Source organism: Alligator sinensis, unplaced genomic scaffold (genome assembly GCF_000455745.1).
Source record: "Alligator sinensis unplaced genomic scaffold, ASM45574v1 scaffold1084_1, whole genome shotgun sequence".
NCBI classification, from domain to species: Eukaryota; Metazoa; Chordata; order Crocodylia; family Alligatoridae; genus Alligator; species Alligator sinensis.
This window is the reverse complement of record NW_005842677.1, coordinates 53,146-62,854: the sequence shown is the minus strand read 5'-3', so window position 1 is coordinate 62,854 and position 9,709 is coordinate 53,146. Positions and strand designations below refer to the sequence as shown.

General features: G+C 43.4%; 1 long non-coding RNA gene across 1 annotated transcript in view; it reads left to right on the top strand.

The window, feature by feature from the left end:
• Positions 1 to 9,042, top strand: part of LOC106722790 — a 27,422-nt gene extending 18,380 nt beyond the window's left edge. Inside the window, exon 4 of the long non-coding RNA XR_003096294.1 lies at positions 5,728 to 9,042. This is a non-coding gene — a long non-coding RNA (uncharacterized LOC106722790). The remainder of the gene's footprint in view (positions 1 to 5,727) is intronic.
• Positions 9,043 to 9,709: the final 667 nt, after the last annotated feature.

The following is a 9,709-nucleotide window of genomic DNA, read 5'->3' as shown; positions in this document are numbered from 1 at the left end:
CAGGAAGGCCGTAGGGTAGCCACCCCTGTGTTACATAACTCAAGATTTACAGCCGTATGACTGAGAGAAGGATTTGGCCATAAGGGGCTAATTAGTGTTATTCTAACTTGTACATATTCCAGCATGTTTGGCCTCATCTCAATAGTCGGTTAATGAAATGGTTTTCTAAGCTGTTGCAGTGAAAGCGTTTTCTCTGGCCTATATTACATAATCCAAATGTGATGCTCCACGTCACAGAACTGGTTTAGTGTTCAGTAGTTTTAACGCAACCTTGGTTCCATTCAGGAAGGTTGGATGCAGATTCAGATGCAATTGTTAGGAAACAGTTTTGCAAGCAAACCAACATACTGTTTTGAAACAGCCAGTTGATCTGCATCCTGTAATTTTGATGTAGTAGAATTTGGAATGAATTGCTTGCTCTGAATTTAAAAAAAAATGGTTTCTTGGGGGACCCTGCTAAAAAAAGACCTTTGAAACACCAAGAGGGCAAAGTGATGGGTCACACTGGGGAAACCAATATTATATCTTTCAGCAGTTGTCCAGTATCCTGCTAAGCCTCCACTTTAGTAACATGCAGTAGTCTACCAAAGTGAGTCATACATTCTTCAATGTAATTACCACGCATTGCAAAACCAAGGCTACAGCAGTCTAACCCTTTTCCTGTCTGTTCTCTTTCCTTCTACTTGCTTTTAAAATAACAGAGGCATTGCAGGAAAGCTGTGTATTACATCACAGGCACAATCCTGTTCAGAATAAACATGATACAAAAATAAATCATGAAGAAAAATTCACAACAGTTTATCCCATTCATTCCGGCTCCTTAACAAAAAGAGATTTTTTTTCTATGGTTTGGTACAAATTATGATGGTAAAATTGTAATAGTGGATCTGAAATATCTAGGTAAATGCTGAAAGATGGTTTCTCTTAATAGATATTTGAATTTTTAAATTCATTAAAAAGAAAAAAAGGTGTTGCTCACCAGGGCGTATTTGGATTTGCTCAAGTAGGATATTTGAAGTGAAACCATTCACAATTGGATGTATACTATTGAGTTCCCATCTCATCTATACACGTGGAGGTTCTGGAGCCAGAAAAACCAACTTCCAGGTGTTTAAATAGTTTAAATGAAGATGGTACCCTAAAAATAATGACTCTTAAAAGACTATGTTCTTCATAACTTTGCAAGCTTGTAGGGCCACTTCCTAAAGTCTTTTGTCAGTTAAACCTGCCATTGTGTAAACACTAAGATTTGAAACATTTTCTTTTCTGGGATCCAGCCGTTGAGTTATTATTGAATTTTATTTAGACAATATTGGCAAATTATTCCTATATACAAACATACTACAGTGGTCATCCTTGCTAATTGCTATTGATAACAAAATACTATTAGCTCTGCATCCACAACTTTCTTCTTTGTCTGTGTTTCGTGCCTATTGACTGGGGCATAGTGCTAAGAACCTAGGCTGCTTATACACGTACTCGGGGGTGGCGGTGTTTTAATTAGAGTGGTTCCCAGAAAGCCACTCTAATTAAAAGACCTCACTGTTGTGTGTATTAAGCCCCTGCAGGTTTAAAAATAGCCATGGGGAACTTTATATAAATCTCCTTTGACGAGGTTGAGATAAAGCGCCCCAGTGGCCATTTTAAAACTCACAGGGGCTTATACACATGCTGGAGTGCTCTAATTAGAACACAGAGAGGATACCTGATTAATTGAGTCTGCTCTGATGCGTTTTGATTAGCATGTGAATCGCCATGTGTATAGGCATCCCTAGATGCTACAATTATGGTCTTTAAGTAGTTACAATCAGCCAATAGCTAAGTTAATCATCGCTGGGCTTTGCATCATTTATATGTAGTGAAAATAAACTTGTGCCCCAACCCTGCAGCCCCAGAAACTGGCACCTGAAGCAAGGGGGAGTTCCCACTTTTATATAGCAAATCATAGGGGTTAGGGTTACAAGCCAACAGGCCAAAGGGAGGGAACAGGTAAAAGGTAAGAAACATTAACATGGTGGTAACATACACTTGGAACCTTAGTTGCCCCCAGCATGCCTCCAGAGGTGTCCCCAAAAAAGCCTTTAGTCCCTAGAGCACTTAAACAGCAGCCTGCCGCTGCCCCCAAGTCTGAGCCCAGTTCCGTCAGCCCACAGCCCTGGCTGACTGAGCCAGTGAGTCTCCCGCTCCACTGCCCACTCCTCTGTGTAGGGCTGACCATGTTTCACCCGCTCACTGCTGTCTCTTCTCCTTACTCCAGCCTCAAGCTTCCTCTTCCTTTTCTTTTGCCCCCCATCCCTTGGGGGATTTGCAGTCCAAATGAACAGACATCACAGCTCTGCAGACTGACCCCCGGTTCCTTCTGCTCTTACACACATTACATTCACATCACATTTGCTTTGGATTTTTAATGGCAGATTTGCGGAAGTAAATTTCTTATAAGAACCACTGTGATTGCATATGCTCCTTCTGTAGGGCATTGCTAGCAATCTTTCCAGAGGAAAGAGGGCAGAGAAGTTGCCATTTTAAACGTCAACATTTCTTGCACAACTCAACAGGACTTTCCTATATTGTAATCGGAAACACTGGTATTTTCCTAAATGCCAGTTTTGTGCAGCGACTGTTGAAGAACGTTGATCTTTTTAATAGCAGTCACTAAGTAATATGAGACACACTGTTGTGTATATCCATTTGTTTCTGGAAATTTTCCTTCCATTCAGTGATTATATTGCCCTGTTTCTATTAGACAAGCTTTTAATTAGGAGAAAGTTCTGTTTAGAGTCAAAACCCAAACTTGAAACTTTCCTGGCATGACTTGTGTATTCCCATTCAAATCAAAGGGTTTACTCATGTATGTATAATCTCAACCAATATACAATGGGGTGCTTTTTTAGTCCCATGGTTAATATATTCCAGTTATGTTGCTTGAAAATCTCCAAAGGCCACTGGTTTTTCTATGTCACTATAGTCACTAAGCTGAATTGTCTGACACATTCCCCAAAGTGCCATTTTTGTACCTTCCATAACTATGTTTAAGGGCATATACAGTGGGCACATGTTAATTCCACAGCTGATGAGAGAAGCTTGCAATTTCTGTCAACACGTTGACATGGAGTGTGTTTTAGGAACAATTGCAGGTGCTATGATTGCAGCAGCTAATGCTGAGATGCAACCGGCGTCTGTGATAATGGCACAGTTATCATATGTAAGTGCTGTTCTTTTGCTCAGAGGTTGAGTAATAACTTCAATATATCAACAGCATTGTTCCTTAGCTCATGCAGAGGTTCAAGCTGTCCCAAACATAAGCCGTTGTTTTTAAGCATGGCATCGTGAATACCACCTCCCTGTTATTTTTATATAGTTCCACAGATATTGTGAAACTTCAGAACGCAAGTAGAAAGTTTCCCTTATCTACAATCTAAATGGCACTATGTTGGGAGGAAATAACATACATGGAAGATAAAGAAGGGCTAAGATGGAGAGAACACATTGAGATAATAGTCATGTGAGAAGTCACTGCATTAAGTAGTGATTCCATCTGAGTTTATATGAATTGTTTTGAACCTATACGTAAGAAGGAGCTGTTGAGAAGAGTCTTAAAATAGAGGGCCATGGCAGGGTAGGTCGGATAAGGCAGGATGTTCCAGGCATAGTAACAGTGGAAGGAAATTCTAGTATGCTTATAATAGTTGCCTTGAGGGTGGCAGATCATTCTAAGTGCTATATTATTTAGGTTTTGTTAATTAAAGTTTGATGCAATTATAGATGAACCCTTTCTACACTGCAGAAGGGTTCATGTAAGGTGCTAGGGATGCTGACCCTGATCCAGAACAACACTTACATGGTTCTATTAGCGTTCATAGACCAAGTCATGTGCTTAAACTTAAGCATGGGCTTAATTGCTTTTCTGTTCTGGTGCCTGCGTTCCTCGCCTTCCAGGCTCTGATTCTAAACAGTGACCAAAGTTTTTGCATCACATGGTAGCCTCCAAGTGCCACGTGTTTTTTAAATGTATTACCTCTGAGCATGTTTGCTTTAGTGTTATGATTTCAGATGAAATAAATGAGGATGATGTATGGAAAATGGAAATAACTATCCATAGGAGAAAAGTGCTCAGCTCAGGGAGAATTTTTACAATGCACCTTATTGATCCAGTCATCCAGTATAAAATAAATAGGGCTATCACAGTTTGCGGCAATGAGGCCTTGGAGGTGGTTTCAGTATGGAGATTATCGACACCTCATAGCCTCAGAACGTTCCTTGGGAGTAGATGAAGAATACTGCATCAAACAGGCTGACGCACAAGTATGCTAAAGTTATGTAAAAAAAAATCCTAATAATATTGTTGTCTCAAATAAAGTTACTGCTTAGGCCTAGGCACAATTGTTAATTTTTGTATCATGAAGTAAATTTTAAATGTTTCTCTAAATATCCAGTGACATCACTGGCTCAGAACAAGCCATTGTCTGCCATGTTTGGGAATGTTTGAGTTCACTAAGAAGATTTCTGAATGAATGGTCCAGAATCTCTTAGGGGCCCCTGAAGATACTATTCTTCAGCATAAGAATTTTACTGTCCTCTTATTACCCTGACTCTATGTGCACTGGGATTTTGTTCTAAAACCTGGCCCCATAGAAATCCCTCCGCTGTTGGGATCTTACCTATCCAGAATATCAGGGGGAGAGAAATTGTTTTTGGCCCTTTCTCTTTGCACTCATAAACAGGGAGTGCATCTACACATGCAATTAATGTGACACCATAAATTTCAGTGCTGTTTGAACTGGAGGAAACTGCTCCAGGGCACAGCATCTACACATGCACCCAGGAGGGCAGCAGTTTGAGCCAGGGTAGAGCAGGTCTCTGGCTGGCAGGGCATGCAGAGAGGCAGGACACAGTTCAAAACTTTATTAAGCAGTCTGTGTTCCCACAGCTGGACAGATACGGGCTCTCACTTCTTGAGGAAGGCTTCAGTGCCAGTGGCAATGTCCTCCTCAGCAATGGGGGCAGGAATGTGTAGCGCTGCGACAGGTAGCCCTCAAGACAGTGGCAGAGATTACAAGGCAGCGCAGGCTGGCCCCCCACATGCCAAACCAGGAGTGCAGGTGTGCCTGGGCACCAGGAAGATCAGGACCAGCAGGGCATAGTGGCTTAGTTACCCCTCAGCCTGCACAAATAGTTCATTGTGCACTGCCTGGGGCACATACAGCAGGGGCATGCTTGGGGCACAGTGGCAGCATGGGAGGGAGCTGGCCCAGGAGCATCTCCCTGGAGTGGCCCTCAGTGGGGAGGGTGGGGTGCAGCCAGCCCCTCACCCCAATTGCCTGGGAGCCCCATGCACCCTGAACCCAGGAACCATGGGCTGTGTGGCAGCAGAGCAGAGTGGTTGGCCTGCAGGAGGAGTGAGGAGGTAGCACGATCTGGAGATGCAGCAGCAGGTACTGCCAGGATCCTGGCCTGTTGCACCTTGGGAAGGGGACGGGGGAGGCAAGCTGCCTGTGGCCAGCACCCAGAGGCCCACTGGCCCCAGGGGAGCAAGTTGGGTTGGGAGGCTCAGCTGGCGGCCACCTGAGCCCAGCAGGCCTGCCCGACCAGAATTACCCTGGTTCCTGGGCACCTGTGCACAGCCGACCCCAGAGCTGAGACAGGGCAGCGCACATCCCCTGGTGCAGAACATCTTATCTCTGACTGTTGCAAACTCTCACAAAAGGCTTTTGTCTCTTGCCTCTGCAGGGCCAACATCTGGACACAGGAATGACACCACAGGCCCCAGCAGGGATGCGGGCTCCAGGTCACCACCACCCAGTGCTGGGAGCCACTGCATGTGCCAGCTCTGCCAGCAGTGGACCCAGGATCAGACCCTCATGCTGCAACAGCTGGTAGCAGTGGTGGAAGAGCAGGAGGCATGGGCACAGGCCTAACGGGAAGAGGCCATTACCCAGGAGACTGCCTGGGGAAGACACATGGGACTGGGCACAGTGGGAGCACTGGGTCATGATGGAGGCCCTGGAGTAGAAGTGGATTGAGCTGCTCAGGCAGCAAATGGCCATCCAGGCCTGGGTAGTAGAGGCCATGGACAATGACTGCTTAACTGTGCACATTGGGCCTGGTGGTTGTGTGTGTGCCCCGCACTTCCTGGTCCCTGCTTCTGGCCCCACAGGGTTCCTGGTAGCTACCCGCCACCCTGCAGAAGGCCCCTGGCTGGGCCTGGGAGTAGGTTCTCTGGTGCCTCCTGCCTTTAGAAGCCCCTGGCCTGGTCCCCAACCTGGGCCTGGTCCTGTTGCTTGCCCTGACACCATGCACCTGAGGACTCAGAGGTGTCAGGCATGGCACTGCAAAGGGATGTTGGCCCTGCACTTGGGGAGCACCATCTGCCATTGAGGCAGGACAGGCCCACCACCCACTGTGGTTGCCGTAGTCCCCAGACCCACAGGGGAATGGCCTGAGACCGGAGTGCTGGCCGTCTACCCCTAGACTCTGTCCCCTATGCACCCCCACCCCATGGCCCCCTGCTCAGGGACTCACAGAGACTGAGAGTCTTGTAAATAGTTTTGACACTGGGGAGAGGGATTTTTATTGGTGGTTGGGGAAGGTGGTGGAGGGGCTTGGTTTGTTGGGTAGCGAGTGGGGAGGAGGCTGTATTGGTTGAGAGGGGAAGGGCGAAAGGAGCTCTGTGTGTTGGTGAGGGAGGGGCAAGAGGTCTCACACACCAGTGTGCCTCCTCTGCCCAGGCCTCCCTGAACAACTCTTCCCTGGGCCTTGCAAATGTTGTGTAGCACACAGACTGCTACCATGACCTGGGGGAGGTTTTTCACAGCCACTTTGAGGTGTGTCGTGAGGGACCTCCAGTGGCCTTTGATGTGGCCAAAGGTGCACTTGATGAGGGTGTGGGTCCAGCCGAGGCACTGGTTAAAATGCAATGGATGTGTTTTAAAGATGGCTGCCAAGTGCTGGCAGCTGGGGCTAGAGGCTGGAGCTCCCCTCATTGACCACAGGGGAGCCTGACAGGGCTGGAAGAACCTGGCACTAAATTTAGTGCCAGATCCTTGAATGTGTAGACACCTTCCAAAAATCACTTACTGCACATTAAATTTAATTGCAAATAATTGCACATGTAGACGCACCCAGTAAAGATGCACACAAGGTATCTGAATGGTCTCTTTATATTACAAGCCTCTATGTGATGTGTTATTTATTTTTAAAAGGAAAAAATTTGTTTAATTTTTAAGTAATATCTGGGGCAGGAAAGGATGCAGGACAGAAATCATTATTGAACAGGAACAAAAACTGGTGCCTAAAAGCTTGTGTCTTTCACTAACAGTTGGTCATAAGTTAGCATTCTTGATCTCTATGTGTGACACCAGACTCCCTCCTCATACAACTCTCAGTTCATCTGATTTTCAATCTTAGAATCCATTCAGCAGATTATTGGTTAGGTTTTGGGTGGAGAAATAGAAGCATTGATGGGCTTGCGAGTAGCTAGGCCCTGAATTTCACAGTCAGTGAGGCAGGAAATTATATCAAGACAGAACTGACTGTATGTAAGAAGGAAAAGAAGAAAATGTGAGGAATCTGGGAGTCTACTCCTAAAACCCTGCCTCACTACTAGTTTTGTTTCCAAGATGAAGCCTCAGAGGTCAAGCACGGGACACGTTATAAATGGCCAGAACAGATAGAGGCAGATCTAGGATTTTGAAAAGTGGGGTGCAGATGGTGTGGCGCATCATCCCATATAACACAACACATTTTTCTCCAGTTAAAGAGAAACTAGAAAGTTAAAAAAAATACAATAAACTAAGGGAAAAAATCAAAATAGTTAAAAGGTGTTGCATATTTAGTTCCATATTTATTATAGTTAAATGTATGTCTCTCATTCAGATTGATAAAACAAAATCTAGTCCTCTTGAGCATCTTGACAGTGCCTTACCCGTATTTAAAGCTCATTGAAAATTTCTGACACAAAATGCTTCATCCCTGTATACTTGCTCAATGAAATAGAAATGTTTGACAGGACAGTACTGATTTCTTTGACATTTTCATAGACATGATTAAAAGACTGAATTTATCCAAGTGAAAGTCAATCCAAACATTTTATTTTGACTTTTCTGTTTCAAATTAGAACCGGCAAAATGAGCAAAACCTAACCCTTGCATTGAAATGGAAATGTTTTGATAAAGTTGAAACATTCCCTAATAATTTCGCCTGGCAAAAAATCTCTGAGCTTTTGACTTATTTTCTTGATGTGTGATGAAGCCCAATTTTGTAACTTCCAAATTTGCTCGTGGCTGGGGTTTTGATTTTTGGCCCGTTATAGTTCTATTAGCACGGATTCAGTCCCATATGCATATTCATTGACAAGAGTAACTATGTATTGGTGGTGGGCTGGGTACACTATGACTGGTATAAGTGATCAGAAACCGGTTTGTAACAAACAGAAGTCCGACATACACAGACTGGTGTTTAAAAATTAAAAAAAATCTGATCTAAGATTTGCTCCCCCCCCACGCGAATGTGTTCTGTTCCCTACCGATCTACGCCACACTGCTTACAGAAAACCGCGTAACTTAGATGGATTCCACCTTGGACTTTTTGAATGTCTGTACCTAGCCTGGGTGATTTCCTGGCTTTTTGTATTGCACAGTTTGCTTATTAATTCTGTGCCTCACACACATGTACTGTTCCCCTAATTTATTCCAGAAGCATGTCAGAAAGTTTTCATACTTCATACTAGCCTTCACTGCAGTTTTGATAACACTTTTTCGTTGACAGATGATACTCACAAGGGTGCAAAGCCAGTTATATTTACACTCTCCTAGAAGGTTTAGTGCAGTTGTCACAACTTGTCAAGGGTCAGAGCTGAACAGGTCTCAGCCAGCATAATGATACATTTCTTTTATGGTACCTGGCATATTTGGAAAGAAACTGGTTGTGAAGTAAGCACTTAGAAAAGAAAAAGCAGCTATTTTCTTTTTGTTCATGAGCAAATACTTTATATTACAGTCTTGGCAGTCTTCTTCATTCCAACACTGATTACAATAAAGTGAATTAAGTTCCTAGTTTTGTGCATATTATTTTTCTTCTCCTTTCACACTAACGCTCCACATCTCTAACTTTGAAAACGTTACAAAGCAGGAGTGTCATAGTAACATTTTATTTTCTCTCCAAACTCTCTCTCTTTTCCAAAACTGAAGGACTGAAAAGTTAGATTGGAGAAATAAGGGAAAGGGTGGGGGAACAAAGAGAAGAAAGAAAGTGAGATCAACCCAACAACTTTGAACATTATTTTATTGCACATAATGGCATAATTCCAACATTTAAAAAAACCTCCAAATTTGGTAACTACAAAAATTTCTAAGGACACTTTGGAAAAATATAAGAAGAAAATATTCCTCCTCGAATCCTAGAAAATTGAATTGAATTTTTGTAGTTTCCTGCAAAAGTGCTTTTATTCACCTCTGCATGATATAAAATTAATATACCCATCACAAATCATCAGTTACCTTATATATCAATCACTTACTAAATATAAGATGGGGGACTAGAAGAAGAGCGATAAGCAAATATTTTAAAACCCTGGACATCTTTATGGTTTGTTTTCTTAAAATTTTCAACCAAACTAAGAAGTTGATTGTATAAATTATGAATGAAAGGTTATTTCTTATATCCAATATTTTGGCATTTTCAAATTCAGAAAAATACCTTTCCCATTTAATTT